Consider the following 23,236-nt stretch of genomic DNA (forward strand, 5'->3'; position numbering starts at 1 on the left):
GGGATTAGCACCCACTCTACTGCCACGGTGCAGCCTCTCATTTTAGATATATGATAGATATATATGAAATAGTAATGGAAAAATAAAGCCGTCCTGATTCTTTTATGTCTATCCTATCTATATATATAAAAATGAGTGTAAATGTGTACGTGTGTGTATCAGCCACGCCCACTCCACTTAGCCCCAACCAATCACTAAGCATCTTTCATTTCACCAGAGCTGTTTAAAAGAAGCTGAGCTGTGATTGGTTGCTATGAGCAACAATTTTCCTTGTAGACAGTTGTGGTAACTGAGGCCTATTATTCTTATCATTTCTATGGTGTTATCGTCCTTCTGTAAAGCTGGAAATACACAACTTATTACCGTGCCGACACAGACCACCCTCTGCCACAGACTGCAGGGGAACCTAGAATCAGGAACTTCTCTTGTCTGGCATGAAGCATCATTAACTTAAAAATGAAAATACAGATTAAAAAAAGAAACACAAGACGGATTTCTCCAACCCAGGTATCATTTTAATCGGTGTAACAGCGCCAGCCTGACAATGTTAGCTCTGACAGGATGATGTTGGATATTAGGGGTAGAAGTCCGGTGGCTCTGGCTTATGGGATGATGTGGGATATTAGGGGTAGTAGTCCGGCGGCTCTGGCTGATGGAATGATGTGGGAAATCTGTTCATCTTTGCACCGGAAGGAAAAACCAAAAATGTTGTTTACCAAAAGGCTCTTGAATGAGTTGAAAATAAAATACTATCAATATTTGGGTAATCATTTAGTTAATTTGTGTTGCAAATCTGTAGTGTTGAATATATGATGTGAAATGTTTTTATGTGCAATATAGTCATTATAATTTGCTATAACTAACCACAGTTTGTTACCATGCCCGGGCAACGCCGGGCTCTTCAGCTAGTATATATGTATATATATATATATATATATATATATATATATATACAGTGGGGCAAAAAAGTATTTAGTCAGTCAGCAATAGTGCAAGTTCCACCACTTACAAAGATGAGAGGCGTCTGTAATTTACATCACAGGTAGACCTCAACTATGGGAGACAAACTGAGAAAAAAAAAATCCAGAAAATCACATTGTCTGTTTTTTTATCATTTTATTTGCATATTATGGTGGAAAATAAGTATTTGGTCAGAAACAAACAATCAAGATTTCTGGCTCTCACAGACCTGTAACTTCTTCTTTAAGAGTCTCCACTTTCCTCCACTCATTACCTGTAGTAATGGCGCCTGTTTAAACTTGTTATCAGTATAAAAAGACACCTGTGCACACCCTCAAACAGTCTGACTCCAAACTCCACTATGGTGAAGACCAAAGAGCTGTCAAAGGACACCAGAAACAAAATTGTAGCCCTGCACCAGGCTGGGAAGACTGAATCTGCAATAGCCAACCAGCTTGGAGTGAAGAAATCAACAGTGGGAGCAATAATTAGAAAATGGAAGACATTCAAGACCACTGATAATCTCCCTCGATCTGGGGCTCCACGCAAAATCCCACCCCGTGGGGTCAGAATGATCACAAGAACGGTGAGCAAAAATCCCAGAACCACGCGGGGGACCTAGTGAATGAACTGCAGAGAGCTGGGACCAATGTAACAAGGCCTACCATAAGTAACACACTACGCCACCATGGACTCAGATCCTGCAGTGCCAGACGTGTCCCACTGCTTAAGCCAGTACATGTCCGGGCCCGTCTGAAGTTTGCTAGAGAGCATTTGGATGATCCAGAGGAGTTTTGGGAGAATGTCCTATGGTCTGATGAAACCAAACTGGAACTGTTTGGTAGAAACACAACTTGTCGTGTTTGGAGGAAAAAGAATACTGAGTTGCATCCATCAAACACCATACCTACTGTAAAGCATGGTGGTGGAAACATCATGCTTTGGGGCTGTTTCTCTGCAAAGGGGCCAGGACGACTGATCCGAGTACATGAAAGAATGAATGGGGCCATGTATCGTGAGATTTTGAGTGCAAACGTCCTTACATCAGCAAGGGCATTGAAGATGAAACGTGGCTGGGTCTTTCAACATGACAATGATCCAAAGCACACCGCCAGGGCAACGAAGGAGTGGCTTCGTAAGAAGCATTTCAAGGTCCTGGAGTGGCCTAGCCAGTCTCCAGATCTCAACCCTATAGAAAACCTTTGGAGGGAGTTGAAAGTCCGTGTTGCCAAGCGAAAAGCCAAAAACATCACTGCTCTAGAGGAGATCTGCATGGAGGAATGGGCCAACATACCAACAACAGTGTGTGGCAACCTTGTGAAGACTTACAGAAAACGTTTGACCTCTGTCATTGCCAACAAAGGATATATTACAAAGTATTGAGATGAAATTTTGTTTCTGACCAAATACTTATTTTCCACCATAATATGCAAATAAAATGCTAAAAAAACAGACAATGTGATTTTCTGGATTTTTTTTTCTCAGTTTGTATATATATATGAGACACATCACTAGGGATACATGATGTTCCCACACATTAAATATATAAACCTTCAACCCAAGCACTGCAAAGGCCAGTCATTCATAAGATGCATGGAAATTTCCCTATTTTAGTCATTTTACTCTGTATAGCTATTCCTTTTTTCTTGGGAAGAAATGTCCAAGTCATTTTTTATGTTTGACTTGTAAACAATCTTCTGAGAGCCAAGAAAAATACCGGAAGTATGTTATTCCATCTTGATCCCATTTGGCATATTTCACTGAGGAATTTTAGTGACCTTCCAGGGAGCTGATTCTGCAACCTCAAAGTTAAAAATAGGATGTGTGTGATCTGTGGGGCACAGACTAAATGTACAAGATCAAGGAAAAAGACACAGACTGCGTCAGCCAAGAGCCGACTTACCAGTCGTTCCATCTGTAACGCTGATGTTGTGTTATATGGCAGAATTACTCTGGAAAGCTGCAGCATAGGCAGACATTAGCAGTTGTTTTCCGGTATATTCGTACACATGTATACCCATGGGTTTTTTCATGTGAAAGGTTCCCTTTAATACAATTCACTATGTTCTGTGATTTGACAGATTTGTGACAAATGTCCACAACATAAGACATGCATTGGGTAACACTAGAGTTAAAGGTGTATTTCCATATCCAAGATCCTATCCAAATACGTAGTAATAATATTAGCAAATACTTTCAATTAGAAATGTAGTATAGTTTTTCTGATTCACTATGTCTCTTTCCTCATGTGCAGGCATTGCAGGACCTTATGTATCCATGGTTACGACCACTGATATAGTGACAGTTAGTTGCTAGTGGTCATAAACATGGATACCTAAGGTCCTGCAATGTCTGCACATGAGGAAAGAGACAGACAGAAAAACTATACTACATTTCTAATTAAAGGTATTTGCTAATATTATTATTACACATACTACATATTGGGATAGGCATACCCCTTGAAGACCCCCATACACCCTAGACTAATGTCGGCTGATCCTGCCTATATTGACGAGTCCAGTCACTAGTCTAATGTCACATAATCACAGGCAGATCCAGCTAAGGCTACTTTCACATTTCCGTCTTTCCTCTGCTGTCACAACAATACGTCGATGTTTGAAAATGCAGGATCCTGCATTTCCCCATAGACTTGTATTAGCGACGTATCATGACGGATGGACACACGTTTCGTCCTTCGTGCACTGGATCCTGTGAAATGTGATGGCCCGTCTTTTGCAAAAAACGTTCAAGGGAACGTTTTTCTGTACGCTGTATCCAGTGTTTCTGACTGCGCATGCCCGGCAGGAAATCTCGCACTCACTCTCTTTCCTCCCCGGGACTACAGACGGAAATGTGAAAGGACAACCTTCCGTCGGTACGTCGCGCCGACGCTTTGTGACGGGCGAGTACCGACGCAAATGTGAAAGTAGCCTTAATGAGGTGAACCCCATCGCCCCATTTAAAAATTAAGCCACCATTGATACGGTATATAGCTGCAATTCCAATTTCAAACCAAAAATATTAATAGATAAAATGCAAATCTCATAAAAAATGCTATTAGAAAAAAAAGTAGAGAAACAACAATACCCAAGTGGGATAAAGTACCAAATGTAATATACAGTATATATGCAAATAAGCAATCTGCATAGTATCACCCAACAGAAAATAGCAGTGGTGGGATATGCGCAAGCAGACAAAAAGCCAAACATATCCCTTTCCCTGTAGGGGACTTTCTCAGGAGTGCTAATAAGCACCATACTGAGGAAGCCACATACAGCGATGGTGATGCTGAAGAGCACACCTGAAGATGCCATCCCTGTATGTGACGATGAGCACCCCAGAGGAAGCCGCATATAGGGATGGTGATGCAGAAGAGCACACCTGAGGATACCATCCCTGTATGTGACAATGAGCACCCCTGAGGAAGCCGCATACAGGGATGGTGATGCTGAAGAGCACACCTGAAGATGCCATCCCTGTATGTGACGATGAGCACACCTGAGGAAGCCGCATATAGGGATGGTGATGCTGAAGAGCACACCTGAAGAAGCCATCCCTGTATGTGACGATGAGCACATCTGAGGAAGCCGCATATAGGGATGGTGATGCTGAAGAGCACACCTGAAGAAGCATCCCTGTATGTGACAATGAGCACCCCTGAGGAAGCCGCATATAGGGATGGTGATGCTGAAGTGCACACCTGAGGATGCCATCCCTGTATGTGACGATGAGCACCCCAGAGGAAGCCACATATAGGGATGGTGATGCTGAAGAGCACACCTGAGGAAGCCATCCCTGTATGTGACGATGAGCACCCCAGAGGAAGCCACATATAGGGATGGTGATGCTGAAGAGCACACCTGAAGATGCCATCCCTGTATATGACGATGAGCACCCCAGAGGAAGCCGCATATAGGGATGGTGATGCTGAAGAGCACACCTGAAGATGCCATCCCTGTATGTGACGATGAGCACCCCAGAGGAAGCTGCATATAGGGATGGTGATGCTGAAGAGCACACCTGAAGATGCCATCCCTGTATGTGACGATGAGCACACCTGAGGAAGCCACATACAGCGATGGTGATGCTGAAGAGCACACTGAAGACATCCCTGTATGAGACAATGAGCACACCTGAGGAAGCCGCATATAGGGATGGTGATGCTGAAGAGCACACCTGAAGAAGCCATCCCTGTATGTGACGATGAGCACACCTGAGGAAGCCACATACAACGATGGTGATGCTGAAGAGCACATCTAAAGAAGCCATCCCTGTATGAGATGATGAGCACACCTGAGGAAGCCACATATAGGGATGGTGATGCTGAAGAGCACACCTGAAGAAGCCATCCCTGTATGTGACGATGAGCACCCCAGAGGAAGCCGCATATAGGGATGGTGATGCTGAAGAGCACACCTGAAGAAGCCATCCCTGTATGTGACGATGAGCACAACTGAGGAAGCCGCATATAGGGATGGTGATGCGGAAGAGCACACCTGAAGAAGCCATCCCTGTATGTGATGATGAGCACATCTGAGGAAGCCGCATATAGGGATGGTGATGCTGAAGAGCACACCTGAGGAACCATTTATATGTAATAAATCTTGCCTGAGATCCACTTTTTATTTGCAGCGCCATTTGATGTAATTAGGGGGTTAGTGCATCTCTATATTGCTTAAGTGACTATTTAAGCGGAACCCTATGTTAATTCTTTGTAATATGAGTCAACGTAGGGTCTGCATTTTAGGCAGGACCCCTGCTAGTGTCTTAGAGCACAAATAAGGAAGTGTTTTTCTAACCAGTGGAGATCAAACACACACACTCTGACAGACAGGCACAGTAGGTGGTTGTGCTGCAGAAAACAACTTTACCATAGTTAGCTAGCAAGTAGGAGTGAGCTACCACTTGCAATTATGGTGCGCCATACTTGGGATTAGTTAGTTATAGGTGGAGGATACTGGTATATCCGCATTACTGAATATCACCACCAGCGGCAAATAGCTAATTGCCAAAAGGGGTGGAGTAGAGCCATATCAGAAGAATTTGTGGGTGTGTTAGTATAAAGAGAGTGCTATGCCGGATAAGGCTATGATACTGATACCTGTATGTTAGTGACTGTGACACTTTAACTGAAAAGGGTAAGTCACCATTGCTGAAAACTGCCATGGAGAAAAAATCTGCAGCATTTTCTACCCATCTGCTCTTGGACTTTTTTGGAGATTCTCAGCTATCCTAACATGTCTGTTTTAATAAAGAATTGCATTTCCAAAAATAACATGTAAACATCTCTGAACCACTTTTTTTTAGAGCTCTGCATTTTGTCATTTCTCTGTTATTCCTCGTGTAACTTTATGAGCACATCTTTATTTTAATGGGCTTTTGTTTAGAAGATTGATATCTTCAGTGACAAAAATCTGAGTAAGGCTGGAGTCACACACAACGTATAAAAATACGGTTCGTTTTTTACAGACCAAATACGCAGAAATGTTCCCTGAACAGTGATCCGTATGTCATCCGTAGGCAGGGTGTGGCTGTGTATTTTGCACATGAGTGACACACACATATACACTCACCGGCCACTTTATTAGATACACCATGCTAGTAACGGGTTGGACCCCCTTTTGCCTTCAGAACTGCCTCAATTCTTCGTGGCATAGATTCAACAAGGTGCTGGAAGCATTCCTCAGAGATTTTGGTCCATATTGACATGATGGCATCACACAGTTGCCGCAGATTTGTCGGCTGCACATCCCAAAGATGCTCCATACTAGGCAGGATGGATCCATGCTTTCATGTTGTTTACGCCAAATTCTGACCCTACCATCCGAATGTCGCAGCAGAAATCGAGACTCATCAGACCAAGCAACGTTTTTCCAATCTTCTACTGTCCAATTTCGATGAGCTTGTACAAATTGTAGCCTCAGTTTCCTGTTCTTAGCTGAAAGGAGTGGTACCCGGTGTGGTCTTCTGCTGCTGTAGCCCATCTGCCTCAAAGTTCGACGCACTGTGCGTTCAGAGATGCTCTTAGGCCTACCTTGGTTGTAACGGGTGGCGATTTGAGTCACTGTTGCCTTTCTATCAGCTCGAACCAGTCTGCCCATTCTCCTCTGACCTCTGGCATCAACAAGGCATTTCCGCCCACAGAACTGCCGCTCACTGGATTTTTTTTCTTTTTCGGACCATTCTCTGTAAATCCTAGAGATGGTTGTGCGCGAAAATCCCAGTAGATCAGCAGTTTCTGAAATACTCAGACCAGCCCTTCTGGCACCAACAACCATGCCACGTTCAAAGGCACTCAAATCACCTTTCTTCCCCATACTGATGCTCGGTTTGAACTGCAGGAGATTGTCTTGACCATGTCTACATGCCTAAATGCACTGAGTTGCCGCCATGTGATTGGCTGATTAGAAATTAAGTGTTATCAAGAAGTTGGACAGGTGTACCTAATAAAGTGGCCAGTGAGTGTGTATATATATATATATATATATATATATATATATATATATATATATATATTTAATACAGATTCAAATTGCCGGCTTTTGAATTATGGGCTTTTAAGCTATCTAGCTCTGTATTAAATATAAATATATATACGGTACAGACCAAAAGTTTGGACACACCTCATTCAAAGATTTTTCTGTATTTTCATGACTATGAAAATTGTACATCAAAAGGCATCAAAACTATGAATTACATGTGGAATTATATACTTAACAAAAACGTGTGAAACAACTGAAATTATGTCTTAAATTCTAGGTTCTTCAAAGTAGTCACCTTTTGCTTTGATTACTGCTTTGCACACTCTTTGATGAGCTTCAAGAGGTAGTCACCGGAAATGGTCTTCCAGCAGTCTTGAAGGAGTTCCCAGAGATGCTTAGCACTTGTTGGCCCTTTTGCCTTCACTCTGCGGTCCAGCTCACCCCAAACCATCTCAATTGGGTTCAGGTCTGGTGACTGTGGAGGCCAGGTCATCTGGCTAGCACCCCATCACTCTCCTTCTTGGTCAAATAGCCCTTACACAGCCTGGAGGTGTGTTTGGGGTCATTGTCCTGTTGAAAAAAAAATGATGGTCCAACTAAACGCAAACCTGATGGAATAGCATGCCACTGCAAGATGCTGTGGTAGCCATGCTTGTTCAGTATGCCTTCAATTTTGAATAAATCCCCAACAGTGTCACCAGCAAAGCACCCCCAAACCATCACACCTCCTCCTCCATGCTTCATGGTGGGAACCAGGCATGTAGAGTCCATACGTTCACCTTTTCTGCATCGCACAAAAACACGGTGGTTGGAACCAAAGATCTCAAATTTGGACTCATCAGACCAAAGCACAGATTTCCACTGGTCTAATGTCCATTCCTTGTGTTCTTTAGCCCAAACAAGTCTCTTCTGCTTGTTGCCCGTCCTTAGCAGTGGTTTCCTAGCAGCTATTTTACCATGAAGGCCTGCTGCACAAAGTCTCCTCTTAACAGTTGTTGTAGAGATGTGTCTGCTGCTAGAACTCTGTGTGGCATTGACCTGGTCTCTAATCTGAGCTGCTGTTAACCTGCGATTTCTGAGGCTGGAGGCTCGGATAAACTTATCCTCAGAAGCAGAGGTGACTCTTGGTCTTCCTTTCCTGGGGCGGTCCTCATGTGAGCCAGTTTCTTTGTAGCGGTTGATGGTTTTTGCAACTGCACTTGGGGACACTTTCAAAGTTTTCCCAATTTTTCGGACTGACTGACCTTCATTTCTTAAAGTAATGATGGCCACCCGTTTTTCTTTTCTTAGCTGCTTTTTTCTTGCCATAATACAAATTCTAATAGTCTATTCAGTAGGACTATCAGTTGTGTATCCACCAGACTTCTGCACAACACAACTGATGGTCCCAACCCCATTTATAAGGCAAGAAATCCCACTTATTAAACCTGACAGGGCACACCTGTGAAGTGAAAACCATTCCCGGTGACTACCTCTTGAAGCTCATCAAGAGAATGCCAAGAGTGTGAAAAGCAGTCATCAAAGCAAAAGGTGGCTACTTTGAAGAACCTAGAATATAAGACATATTTTCAGTTGTTTCACACTTTTTTGTTAAGTACATAATTCCACATGTGTTAATTCATAGTTTTGATGCCTTCAGTGTGAATGTACAATTTTCATAGTCATGAAAATACAGAAAAATCTTTGAATGAGGTGTGTCCAGACTTTTGGTCTGTACTGTACGTATATATGAGTGAGTTATTGACATATATATATATATATATATATACATATATGTATATATATATATATATATATATATATATATATATATATATATACCTATTCTATGTGTAGACATTTATTTTAGCTATTCTATTCTAACCTGTCAGTGTGATTTTACTGTACACTGCAATGAATTACCGGCTTTTCTATAGAACACCGGTGCGTATTTCTCGCAAGTCACACTGATGGTCCGTGTGTAATCATTATTTTTCTCACCCCATAGACTTTCATTGGCAGATTTTTTGCGCAATACACTAACAAACGCAGCATTCTGCGATTTTCTCAGGCCATAAAATACGACCGAGAAATATACGGCAGATAGGAGCTGCCCCACAGAGAAACATTGGTCCCTTTGCAATGCGTTGTTTTTGCGCCTCTCATACGTCCGTATTCCTCTTTAGTGTGACCCCGACCTAATACTAAAAGGGATTGATTGCTCTTTAGAGCCCTTTCAATCTGGAAACCAGTGGAGGTCTAAGATCGCAGATTCATCAATGTGATCTTCAAACATATATCAATAACATAAGAGAAAAACTAGTTCAATTTCCCTTTTAAAGAGGACTCATCGGCTCTCCTTATGTCTGTTTTAGAAATGTATGATTCATTTGACAAAGGGGTGTGTCCACACACTAGCATTGTCCAATCAGTGGACACACCCATTTGACACAGTAAGGCTACTTTCACACTAGCGTCGTACGACGCACGTCGCAATGAGATGTGCCGACGCATACTGTGAAAAAAAAACACAACGGGGGCAGCGGATGCAGTTTTACAACGCATCCGCTGCCCCATTGTGATGTCCGGGGAGGCGGGGGCGGAGTTCCGGCCGCGCATGCGCGGTCGGAAATGGCGGGCACGACGCACAAAAAAAGGTTACATGTAACTTTTTTGTGCCGACGGTCCGCCACAACACGACGCATCCGTCACACGACGGATGCAACGTGTGGCAATCCTTTGCAATGCTTTGCTAATGCAAGCCTATGGAGAAAAAACGCATCCTGCAGGCAATTTTGCAGGATGCGTTTTTTTCTCCAAAACGACGCATTGCGACGTGCGTCGTATGACGCTAGTGTGAAAGCACCCTAAATTGTAACACCTCATTGTCAGTTAATTCATATTTTTCTAGGAGGAATAATGGGGCAGAAAGCAGGTTTATAAGAAAATGTGCCCCAGAATTACCATTTCATGGAGCGTACAAGCATTTACAAAAACAATGTCAGGGAATGTGCACACGTTGCGGATTTCCTGCGGATCCGCAGCGTTTTTTGTGGTGCAGAAACGCTGCAGATCCACAAGTGATTTACAGTACAATGTAAAAAAAAACACGCTGTGCTGATGGTGCGGAAAATTCCGTGCGGAAACGCTGCGGATTAAAGAAGAAGCATATCACTTCTTTTTTACGGATCTGCAGCGTTTTTGTACCCTTTCCATTATAGAAATCCAAAGGGGTAAAAAAACGCAGTAAATACGCAAAAAATCTGCAGCAAATCCGCAACAAAAATGCACAAAAAACGCGACAAATCCGCACCTGCGTTTTCTGCCAAGAGATGCAGCAAAGTCCACACCAGAAATTCCTAAGCCTAATCCGCAACGTGTGCACATAGCCTCAAGAGGCTCTCTTTAAATGTGGGTGCCTCGTTAAGAGAAAAAGACATTCATTTTTTTTTGCTAATAAAGTTTGTTAATACACAAAAATTGAGCTGGGTTTCAATTGATTTGCATGCAGCACATAAACGCATGTTCACATCGACCATAAAACATACAAAACCTACAAGAAGCAAAATGAGCAAAAATCCTGCTGTAATAAAATAAGTAAACAGCAAAAATGCATTTAAATAACACAGGGTTCTTAGTAAGGCTAGAGTCACATTGCGTTATGTGACCGCGTTTAACGGACTACGTTACACCGCGGCATAACGCGGTGTTAACGTAGTCCATTAACGCCGCCATAGCCTGTAATAGTGAGCGCGTCGCTAGCGCCCGCCCACATTGGGCGGGCGCTAGCGATGTCGCGTCATTTGAGTGACGGACCTCGGACGCTGCTTGCAGCGTCCGCGGCGCGCCCGAGGTCCGTTCCTCGCTAGTGCAGATCGGGGATCTGCGCTAGCGGGGACGCCGAACGCGGACCCTAGGGAAGCATTGCGTTAGCGCAACCCGCTAGCGCTATGCGCTTAACGGATTGCCCTAACGCAATGTGACCCTAGCCTAATACTGTTTTTTTAAATCAAAAATAGCATAAAATCCATCCCACCATCGACAAGGTGACCCTGATCGGGTCAGTCCTACACTGTCTAATATTAAAAACCTTACCATGTGTCAGAGATGACCTCAATGTGTGAATAAGGGCAGACAAAAAGATCGGGTCCCGACCTGTGGACACCAGTCTGTGGAAGCCTTTAAATGTAATTTCCAGCTCAGGAGAGGTAGGCCACACCCCGGCTTGCATAGAATGCAAAAATACAAAGAAAAAACACAAAAATTGAGCGTGGTTTAAGTACTGTAGGTATACATGCAGCACATAAACGCATGTTCACATTAGCCTTATTCACACACTGAGGTTAAGTCTAACAATTGGTAAGGTTTTTAAAATTAGACGGACGTAGGACCGTCCTGATCAGCATCATCTTGTTGATGGTGAGATGGCTTTTATGCTATCTTTTATCAAAAGCAGTATTAATAAGAACCCTGTGTTATTTAGATGCACTTTTGCTTTTTACTTATTTAGTTACAGCAGCGTTTTTGCTCATTTTGCTTCTTGTAGGTTTTGTAATAAAGTTTGTTATAAGAAAAACAGGAAGTGCAGTTTGTCTGTACAGCAAACTGTTAGCACTTCCTGTGCTTGTTTCAATAAACTTTATTTAATAATAATAATCATTTTTATTTATATAGCACCAACATATTCCGCAGCACTTTACTTAAGCGGGGACATGAACAAACAATAAATTCGGTACGAGTTAAGACAATTTAAACAGTGACATTAGGAGTAAGGTCCCTGCTCGCAAGCTTACAATCTACAAGGAAATGGGGGGACACAATAGGTGAAAAGTGATTGTTATTTCAGGTCTGGCAATTATAATACATAGGGATTTTCATACAAAGCTGCATGATCCGGTCATCAGCCTGTGTGTTTAAGTGCAATAGTCAAATATCAAGTGCAGTTATCATGTGCATGGAGGGTGTGGAGACAGGTGAATAGTAGGGTGCAGATTCAGAGTAATATTTGGAAGGAGGGAACAGGGCAAAGTTAGTTTACTGAGTAATTAACGTGGTAGGCTTATTTGAAGAGATGGGTTTTCAAAGCGCGCTTGAATAGGTCGGGGCTAGGTATCAGTCTGATTGTCTGGGGAAGTGCATTCCAGAGAGCTGGCGCAGCATGAGAGAAGTCTTGGAGACGGAGGTGCGACGTTCGTATTACGGGGGATGTTAGTCTTAGGTCATTTGTAGAACGGAGGGCACGTGTAGGGCGATAGACAGAGAATAGAGAGGAGATATAAGGCGGTGCAGAACTGTGGAGAGCTTTGTGGGTGAGAGAGATGAGTTTACACTGGACCCTGTAGCGAATGGGTAGCCAGTGTAATGACTGGCACAAGATGGAGGCATAGGTGAAGCGGCTGGACAGAAATATGACTCTGGCTGCAGCATTCAAGATGGATTGGAGAGGAGAAAGTTTGGTAAGAGGGAGACCGATCAGAAGAGAGTTGCAGTAGTCCAGACGAGAATGAATAAGAGCGACAGTAAGAGTCTTAGCAGTTTCAAAGGTGAGAAAAGGTCAGATTCTGGAGATGTTTTTAAGATGCAGGTGACAAGAGCGAGTGAGTGATCGGATATAGGGAGTAAAGGAAAGTTCGGTGTCGAATATGACCCCAAGACAGCGGGCATGCTGCTTGGGAGTTATGGTTGAACCCTCCAGGGTAATTTCGATGTTGGGTAGAGTGAGGTTAGTAGAGGGAAGAAACACAAGAAGTTCCTTTTTTCGAGAGATTTAGTTTCAGGTAGAGGGAGGACATGATGCTAGAGACAGCAGACAGACAATCCTTGGTATTTTGAATTAGGGTAGGGGTGATGTCAGGGGAAGAAGTGTATAATTGGGTGTCATCAGCATAGAGATGATACTGGAACCCAAATCTGCTGATTGTTTGTCCAATAGGGGCCATGTATAGAGAGAAGAGGAGGGGGCCTAAGACTGAGCCTTGGGGAACCCCGATAGTAAGGGGATGGGGAGAGGAAGCGGAGCCGGCAAAAGATACAGTGAAGCAGTGGTCAGAGAGGTTGGAGGAGAACCAGGAGAGGGCTGTGTCCTTGAGGCCTATAGAGCGGAGCATAGTGAGAAGGAGCTGGTGATCCACAGTGTCAATTGCGGCAGATAGATCCAGGAGAATTAGCAGAGAGCAATGACCTTTGGATTTAGCTGTTAGTAGATCATTAGAGACTTTAGTGAGGGCAGTTTCAGTGGAGTGTAAAGAGTGGAAACCAGATTGTAAGGGGTCGAGAAGAGAGTTATCCGAGAGATAACGGATTAGACGGGAGTGGACCAAGCATTCCAGGAGTTTAGAGATGAAGGAAAGGTTAGAGACAGGTCTGTAGTTAGCAGTCTAGCTCTGGTCCAGGGATGGCTTTTTAAATAAAGGGGTTATGATGGCATGTTTAAATGAGGAGGGAAAGATACATGAAGAAAGAGAGAGATTAAATATTTTAGTCAGGTGCGTGGTGACTACTGGTGAGAGAGACGGCAGGATATGTGATCATTGAACATAAAAACAGGATTTTTTTGCACTTCGAGTCATTGAAAAATACTGCAGTCGGCCACATCTGTTTATCCCCAAATATCTGATAACATGGAACAACAGATGTTTCAGAAAATAAAGTGCTCCTTTAACTTAGGGGGTTTCGCTATCGAAGAAAAAAAAAAAGTGACAAGCATAATTGAAGCCATTATTTTTTTCATATTTTTCATATGAAGTTCTTGCTCTCATAAATAGTGTTTCCCTGGGATCCCCACAGGTCGCACAGCACGGAAGGAAGCAGGTGACCGCTGCTCAAGGATTTGATGCCTGTCACCTATTTATTGAACGCCTCCACATCGTAGTTTGTGCTAACACCGGCTGTCTCATCCTCAGCCATTTTCAATGTTTTCCAACAATTACCTGGCAATCTGCTACATCAGAACAAAGCTCCTGAACTCATTGCGATGCAGAAAATGTATGGGTAGTGCCAGAAAGCCAGCTCACTATTGTACTGCAGACCGTGACTCACGCGTCTGACGTAAAAGATACTACTGTAATCTGTGACCAACAGCGAATCCTCGCTCCATACTCAGCTGCCAATTCATCAGGCCTTAAAAGGATGAGGCTTCCATGCTCAGCTATATTATGTAGCGCAGACAGCCCTCGGTGATCCCAAGTACTATTGCTTCCTTTCTCTTCGGCCTCCAACAATAAATCTGAGCAGATTTATGGGTTTTCCCTTTGACTTCTGCACAGCATTGATAAAATATCCAAGGATGTTATAGCATTGTATACGTTTCCCTATTCCTGTATACATGAGCTGAAAATAATGGGAAAGCGGGAAGTGGAGGGGAGCAGGACTGTAGGGTAAGTACACTCAAGTATTTGCAGCAGAAATTTCAGCATCTCTTGGTATGAAAAATGCTTCTACTTGTGGTTTTAGGCACGTTTTTGCTGCATTTTGTTTACATATTTGTTGCAGATTTTTACCCACTCATTAGTATGGGTGAGGTCTGCAGGAAAAATGCTGAAAGAATTAACATGCTACAGATTTGAATCTGCTGCAAGTCTGCAAGGAAAAAAAAAAAAAGCAACATGTGCACGAGACTTCAGGAATCCCATTCATTTTGCCTGGACTATAAAAATCCTTCAGGTTTTGTGATAAAGCTGCACAGAAAAAAACCACAACAAAAATGCTATGTGTGCACAGATCCTAAGACATCAAGCGCCAAGGTTATATACGGTATTACTTGGCATTCACTTGGACTGACAGGGCTAAAAATCTGAGAAACAATGCTAAAGCCACGAGGCTGAAGTTGGTTTCTTATTCGTCAGTTTCTTATTCGGCAATTTTTTCTTTTCTGTTTTTTTATAGGTTTGACAACAAAAAATAAGCATCCATTAATCAAAGAAAAAGAAGTAGGTCATAGAGTGGGGATCACCATGAGACATGGACGTAATATATGAATTTTATTGGGTACAAAAGAACACACAAACAACATTAAAAACATTAAAACAGTCACACATGACATGACAAAGTATGGCACAAACTTATAATAAAGCTTAAACCTACCAATGTGTGCTAGCAGAGATATAAGGGCTTCTTCTCACTTGTGTGAAATACGTCCAAGTCTCGCAGGTTAAAACCCAGCTCTGCCTCCGGCACTCCAGAGCGGAGCGTGCAGCTCCATGTATTGCTGTGCAGCCGCACGCTCTGCTCTGGAGTGCCGGAGGCAGAGCAGGGTTTTAACCTGCGAGACTCGGACGTATTTCACGCAAGTGAGAAGGAGCCCTAAAGGTACCTTCACACTAAACGATATCGCTAGCGATCCGTGACATTGCAGCGTCCTGGCTAGCGATATCGTTTAGTTTGACACGCAGCAGCGATCAGGATCCTGCTGTGATATCGCTGGTCATTGAACAAAGTTCAGAACTTTATTTGGTCGTCAGACCGGCGTGTATCGTAGTGTTTGACACCAAAAGCAACGATACCAGCAATGTTTTACACTGGTAACCAGGGTAAACGTCGGGTTACTAAGCGCAGGGCCGCGCTTAGTAACCCGATGTTTACCCTGGTTACCAGTGTAAAATGTAAAAAAAACAAACTACATACTCACCTTCGCGTCCCCCGGCGTCCGCTTCCCACACTGACTGAGCGCCGTAAAGTGAAAGTGAAAGTACAGCACAGCGGTGACGTCACCGCTCTGCTGTTAGGGCCGGCGCTCAGTCAGTGCAGGAAGCGGACGCCGGGGGACGCGAATGTAAGTATGTACTGTTTGGTTTTTTTACATTTTACGCTGGTAACCAGGGTAAACATCGGGTTACTAAGCGCGGCCCTGCGCTTAGTAACCCGATGTTTACCCTGGTTACCCGGGGACCTCGGCATCGTTGGTCGCTGGAGAGCGGTCTGTGTGACAGCTCTCCAGCGATCAAACAGCGACGCTGCAGCGATCGGCATCGTTGTCGCTATCGCTGCAGCGTCGCTTAATGTGAAGGTACCTTAAGAGTATAAACAGCATACCATCACAGGTGTACGGTAAAGTCCCTAACAAAATAAAAGTGCATGTGCATAAAGGACACCTAAATCTTATACCTCAATAAACTTAACCACCCTTCCTCAACAAGGAACTGTATATGGCTGAAAAATACCAGCCCAAAATGGAGTTCTAGGAGGCCCCAATACCAGAAACGCTATAAAGGGGAAAAAAAATAAGAGAGAAAAAAAATAATCATGAATAATCATGGATGGTTAAGTCCAAGAGGTGGTGAAGGGGATGCCCATGAAGGATGTTTACCTACAAAATATCCATAGAAAATATCATGAACACGTCATAATGCCAACATGCCCAGCACATATGGAATCAGTTTGGGTAGGGAACATGATGGGTTCATGATATTTGACAAGAAAAAAAAAAAAATGAAAATGAAAAAATTAAAATGACAAGAAATGGCTCCACCCAACCACTAACCATGAGTGGAGAAAAAGTTTTGGTGTTATTCATATTCTCTGAAAAAAAGCCAAGAAGCAAAAATTCTTCTGGAGTATGTAAACTTTTGAGCACAACTGTAAACCAGTGAATTATCGCAGCACACCTGGGGGGATTCAAAAGTCTGCAGTCACACAGAGTGATTGCAGACTTTTCACTTTAGACTGGAGAGTATAATCCTCCATACAGTATTATGGGCACCACATAGTTTTATGGGCCTCCTATAATTCTTCATACAGTACAGGGCCGGCTCCAGGTTTTTGAGGGCCCCGGGCGAAAGTCTCAGTGGGCCCCCCCTTTAACACATACCACGATTCATGATCGCATATAACACAGCCATGTAGTATATAACACAGCCCACGTAGTATATAACACAGCCACGTAGCATATAACACAGCCATGTAGTATCTAACAGCCTACGTAGTATATAACACAGCCCACGTAGTATATAGAACAGTCATGTAGTATATAGGACAGCCCACGTAGCATATAACAGCCCATATAGTATATAGCACAGCCACATAGTATATAACACGGCCCACGTAGTATATAGAACAGCCATGTAGTATATAGCACAGCCCACGTAGCATATAACAGCCCATATAGTATATAGCACAGCCACATAGTATATAACACGGTCCACGTAGTATATAGCACAGACATGTAGTATACAGCACAGCCCCCCTCCCCCAAGAATGGCCCCATAGTCCAGTACTCACTGTCACTGTTGTAGTTACAAAAAAAATTCAAACACTCATCACCTCTCAACGTTCCCGCGCCGCGCTGCTCCCTCCCAGCTCTGGTCTCAACGGCTGCCGCTGCACTGCCTGACACACAGCGAGTGTGCAATGACGTCGTCACGCACCCGCAGCGGCAGTGTCAGAGGCAGAGTGGAGAATGATGGGAGAGGGAGCGTCAGATGACGCTCTCTCCTCCATCATTTGCTTTGAACTTTACTGGCAGACGCCGGTAAAGTTCAAAGCGGCGGCTGGGGAGTTGGCGCTTGCGACAGGCGGGCCCCCCTGCCTCACAGGGGCCCCATAGCAGCTGCATGATGTGCCACTAGCTGAGGGCCCCTGGGGGAATGGGGGCCCTAGGCACTGGCAGCTGTTGTGAATTCTGTTTGTGGGCTCCCCCGGTGGTGTTTTATGGTAGTGCCACTTATTTGCCTTCTTCTATCCTTGATCACCTGTTGACACCCATTAGGGGAGTTTCCTATTTAAGGCTGCTTGGCTGCTGGTCTGATGCCGGCCAACAATGTATCAGTAGCATTCTGTTGCATTCTCCTGCCTCAAGATCCTGTTCAGCTAAGTTGAATTTTGTTTCTAGTTTATTCTATTTTTGTCCAGCTATTTGCAATGTGACTCTCTGTAGCTGGAAGCTCTCGTGGACTGGAATTGCCACTCCAGTGGCATGAGTTGTCACTGGAGTTTTAAAGTAATTTCAGGATGGTGTTTTTGAGTAGTGTTTTGAAGTTTACCGTGAAGTGACTCTTTCCTGTACTTCTGCTATCTAGTAAGCGGACCTCACTGTGCTAAATCTGCTGTTCATCCTACGTATGTCTTTTCCTCTTGACTCACTGTCAATATCTGTGGGGGGCTGCTATCTCCTTTTGGGGGTTCATCTCTGGAGGTAAGGCAGGCCTGTATATTCCTCTGATAGGGGTAGTTAGATCTCCGGCTGGCGCGTGGTGTCTAGGGCATCGTAGGAAACACTCCCCGGCTACTTCCAGTGTCGTGTCAGGTTCAGGTCACGGTCACTTTAGTTCCCATCACCCGAGAGCTAGTCCGTTGTTATTTTGATTTCCCTGCCATTGGGAAAATCATAACAGTTTGGCCGGCCGGCCCACATGTGTTAAAACTATGCACTAAAGCAGGAAAGGATATGAAAAGGTTTTTTTTTCCTTCTGTGTTTGGAAAGTGCACCTTAGTGCTTATTTGTACTCCTTGCTTAAACTGCAGTCTTCAGCCTTTTTTTTTTTTCCTCTCCTCTTAATCTCTGAATGGCTTTGGTTACACCTGTTTGAATCATGGATCCACAGAGTTTGGTTGCAGGTCTGAATAACCTGGCTACAAAGGTCCAGAACTTACAAGATTTTGTTATACGTGCTCCAATGTCTGAACCTAAGATCCCTATGCCTGAATTTTTTACCGGAGACAGATCCCGTTTTTTGAATTTCAGAGAGAATTGTAAATTGTTTTTGTCTCTGAAATCTCACTCTGCTGGTGATCCTGCGCAACAGGTTAAAATTGTTATTTCTCTATTGCGGGGTGACCCACAAAGTTGGGCATTTGCATTGTCGCCAGGGGATCCTGCGTTATTAAATGTAGATGCGTTTTTTCTGGCTTTGGGGTTGCTTTATGAAGAACCTAATTTAGAGATTTTGGCTGAGAAAGCCTTGATAGCTCTTTCTCAAGGGCAAGATGAAGCTGAGATATACTGCCAAAAATTTCGTAAATGGTCGGTGCTTACTAAATGGAATGAGTGCGCTCTAGCAGCTAATTTCAGAGAAGGTCTCTCTGATGCCGTGAAGGATGTCATGGTGGGGTTCCCTGTGCCTACAGGTCTGAATGATGCCATGAAATTGGCTATCCAGATTGATCGGCGTTTACGGGAGCGCAAATCTGTGCACCATATGGCGGTATCTTCTGAGCAAAAATCTGTGCACCATATGGCGGTATCTTTTGAGCAAAAACCTGTGCACCATATGGCGGTATCTTCTGAGCAAAAACCTGTGCACCATATGGCGGTATCTTCTGAGCAAAAACCTGTGCATCATTTGGCGGTGACCTCTGAAAAGGCACCAGAGCATATGCAATGCGATAGTGTATTGTCTAGAGGCGAACGACAGAATTACAGGCGCAAAAATGGGTTGTGCTTCTATTGTGGAGATCCAGCTCATGTTATATCAGCATGCTCTAAACGCATAAAGAAGGTTGATAAAAAGGTTGATAAATCTTTTTCTATGGGTACCTTGCTGTCTAAATTTCTTTTGTCCGTGACATTGATTTGTACTTTATCATCTGTTACTGTGGATGCTTATGTGGATTCTGGCGCCGCTCTGAGTCTCATGGATTGGTCCTTTGCCAAGCGTTGTGGGTTTGATTTAGAGCCTCTGGAGGTTTCTATTCCCTTAAAGGGTATTGATTCTACACCTTTGGCTAGCAATAAACCACAATATTGGACACAAGTGACTATGCATCTGTCCCCAGACCATCAGGAGATTATTCGTTTCCTTGTGTTATATAATCTACATGACGTATTAGTACTTGGATTACCATGGTTACAAATTCATAATCCAGTCTTGGACTGGAGATCAATGTCTGTGCTGAGCTGGGGATGTCAGGGGATTCATGGGGATGCACCTTTGGTTCCCATTTCTTCATCTACTCCCTCTGAGATCCCAGCATTTCTGTCAGATTTTTATGATGTCTTTCAGGAGCCTAAAACTGATTCTCTCCCCCCTCACAGAGAGTGTGACTGCGCTATTGAGTTGATTCCCGGTAGTAAATTTCCTAAGGGTCGCTTGTTTAATTTGTCTGTACCTGAACATACTGCTATGCGGGAGTATATCAGAGAATCTTTGGAAAAGGGTCATATTCGCCCCTCTTTGTCTCCACTGGGGGCAGGGTTTTTCTTTGTGGGTAAAAAGGATGGTTCATTGAGACCTTGTATCGACTATCGACTTCTGAATAAGATTACAGTTAAATACCAGTATCCGTTACCTTTACTGACTGATCTTTTTGCTCGCATAAAGGGGGCGAAGTGGTTCACTAAGATCGATCTACGTGGTGCGTATAATTTGGTGCGGATTAAGCAGGGGGATGAGTGGAAGACCGCATTTAATACGCCTGAAGGCCATTTTGAGTATTTGGTAATGCCTTTCGGTCTCGCGAATGCCCCTTCCGTTTTTCAGTCCTTTATGCACGATATTTTCCGTGAATATCTGGATAAATTTATGATTGTGTATTTGGATGATATTTTGATTTTTTCGGAGGACTGGGAATCTCATGTTCAACAGGTCAGGAGAGTTTTTCAGGTTTTACGAGCTAATTCTCTATTTGTGAAGGGCTCAAAGTGTATTTTTGGGGTTCAGAGAATTTCCTTTTTGGGATATATTTTTTCCCCTTCATCTATGGAGATGGACCCTGTTAAGGTTCAGGCTATTTGTGATTGGGTACAACCTACTTCTCTGAAGAGTCTTCAGAAATTCTTGGGATTTGCTAATTTCTATCGCCGATTCATAGTGGGTTTTTCTGCCATTGCTAAACCTTTGACTGATTTGACCAAGAAGGGTGCTGATGTTGCTAATTGGTCCTCTGCGGCTGTGGAGGCCTTTCGGGAGCTTAAGCGCCGCTTTTCTTCTGCTCCTGTGTTGCGCCAGCCTGATGTTTCGCTCCCGTTCCAGGTTGAAGTAGATGCTTCCGAGATCGGAGCAGGTGCAGTTTTGTCGCAGAAAGGTCCTGACTGCTCAGTGATGAGACCATGTGCGTTTTTCTCTCGAAAGTTTTCGCCCGCTGAGCGAAATTATGATGTTGGAAATCGGGAGCTCTTGGCCATGAAGTGGGCATTTGAGGAGTGGCGTCATTGGCTTGAGGGTGCTAGACACCAGGTGGTGGTCTTGACTGACCACAAAAATCTAATTTATCTTGAGTCAGCCAGGCGTCTGAATCCTAGACAGGCGCGCTGGTCGTTGTTTTTCTCTCGATTTAACTTTGTGGTTTCATATCTGCCTGGGTCTAAGAATGTGAGGGCGGATGCCCTCTCTAGGAGTTTTGAGCCTGACTCGCCTGGTGATTCCGAACCTACTGGCATCCTGAAGGATGGGGTGATATTGTCAGCTGTCTCCCCAGACCTGCGGCGCTCTTTGCAGGAGTTTCAGGTGGATAGGCCTGATCGCTGTCCGCCTGGTAGATTGTTTGTCCCTGATGACTGGACCAGTAGAGTTATTTCGGAGGTTCACTCTTCCGCGTTGGCAGGTCATCCTGGAATTTTTGGCACCAGGGATCTGGTGTCTAGGTCCTTCTGGTGGCCTTCCTTGTCTCGAGATGTACGTATTTTTGTGCAGTCTTGTGATGTTTGTGCTCGGGCTAAGCCCTGCTGTTCCCGGGCCAGCGGGTTGTTGTTGCCCTTGCCTATTCCTAAGAGGCCTTGGACGCACATCTCTATGGACTTTATTTCTGACCTTCCTGTTTCTCGTAGGATGTCCGTCATCTGGGTGGTGTGTGACCGTTTTTCCAAGATGGTTCACTTGGTACCTTTGCCCAAATTGCCCTCCTCCTCTGAGCTGGTCCCTCTATTTTTTCAGAATGTTGTGCGTTTGCATGGTATTCCTGAGAATATAGTGTCTGACAGGGGTACTCAGTTTGTGTCTAGATTTTGGCGGGCGTTCTGTGCCAGGATGGGCATCGACTTGTCTTTTTCGTCTGCATTCCATCCTCAGACTAATGGCCAGACTGAGCGTACTAATCAGACCTTGGAGACTTACTTGAGGTGTTTTGTGTCCGCTGATCAGGACGATTGGCTTGATTTTTTGCCATTGGCAGAGTTTGCCCTTAACAATCGGGCCAGTTCTGCCACTTTGGTTTCTCCATTTTTTTGTAATTCAGGGTTTCACCCTCGCTTTTCGTCCGGTCAATTGGAGTCTTCGGATTGTCCTGGAGTAGATGCTGTGGTTGATAGAATGCATCAGATTTGGGGACAGGTTGTGGACAATCTGAAGTTGTCCCAGGAGAAGACTCAACAGTTCACTAATCGTCATCGGCGTGTCGGTCCTCGTCTTTGTGTTGGGGACCTGGTTTGGTTGTCTTCTCGATTTGTTCCTATGAAGGTCTCATCTCCTAAGTTTAAGCCTCGGTTTATCGGCCCTTATAGGATTCTGGAGGTTCTCAATCCTGTGTCCTTTCGTTTGGACCTCCCAGCATCTTTTACTATTCATAATGTTTTTCATCGGTCATTGTTGCGGAGGTATGAGGTGCCGGTTGTTCCGTCTGCTGATCCTCCTGCTCCTGTGCTGGTTGAGGGTGAGTTGGAGTATGTGGTGGAAAAGATCTTGGACTCCCGTGTTTCCAGACGGAAACTTCAGTATCTGGTTAAGTGGAAAGGCTATGGTCAGGAGGATAATTCTTGGGTGACAGCATCTGATGTTCATGCTCCTGATTTGGTTCGTGCATTTCATAGTGCTCATCCAGATCGCCCTGGTGGTTCTGGTGAGGGTTCGGTGCCCCCTCCTTAAGGGGGGGGTACTGTTGTGAATTCTGTTTGTGGGCTCCCCCGGTGGTGTTTTATGGTAGTGCCACTTATTTGCCTTCTTCTATCC

At 44.1% G+C, this 23,236-nt stretch overlaps 1 long non-coding RNA gene across 1 annotated transcript in view; it reads left to right on the forward strand.

Annotated features, from left to right (window-relative positions):
* Positions 1-224: 224 nt before the first annotated feature.
* Positions 225-23,236, forward strand: part of LOC143818555 (uncharacterized) — a 419,173-nt gene continuing 396,161 nt past the window's right edge. The window contains exon 1 of the long non-coding RNA XR_013224604.1: positions 225-507. This is a non-coding gene — a long non-coding RNA (uncharacterized LOC143818555). The remainder of the gene's footprint in view (positions 508-23,236) is intronic.

The sequence above is a fragment of the Ranitomeya variabilis genome, chromosome 3 (assembly GCF_051348905.1).
Source record: "Ranitomeya variabilis isolate aRanVar5 chromosome 3, aRanVar5.hap1, whole genome shotgun sequence".
Classification (NCBI taxonomy): domain Eukaryota; kingdom Metazoa; phylum Chordata; class Amphibia; order Anura; family Dendrobatidae; genus Ranitomeya; species Ranitomeya variabilis.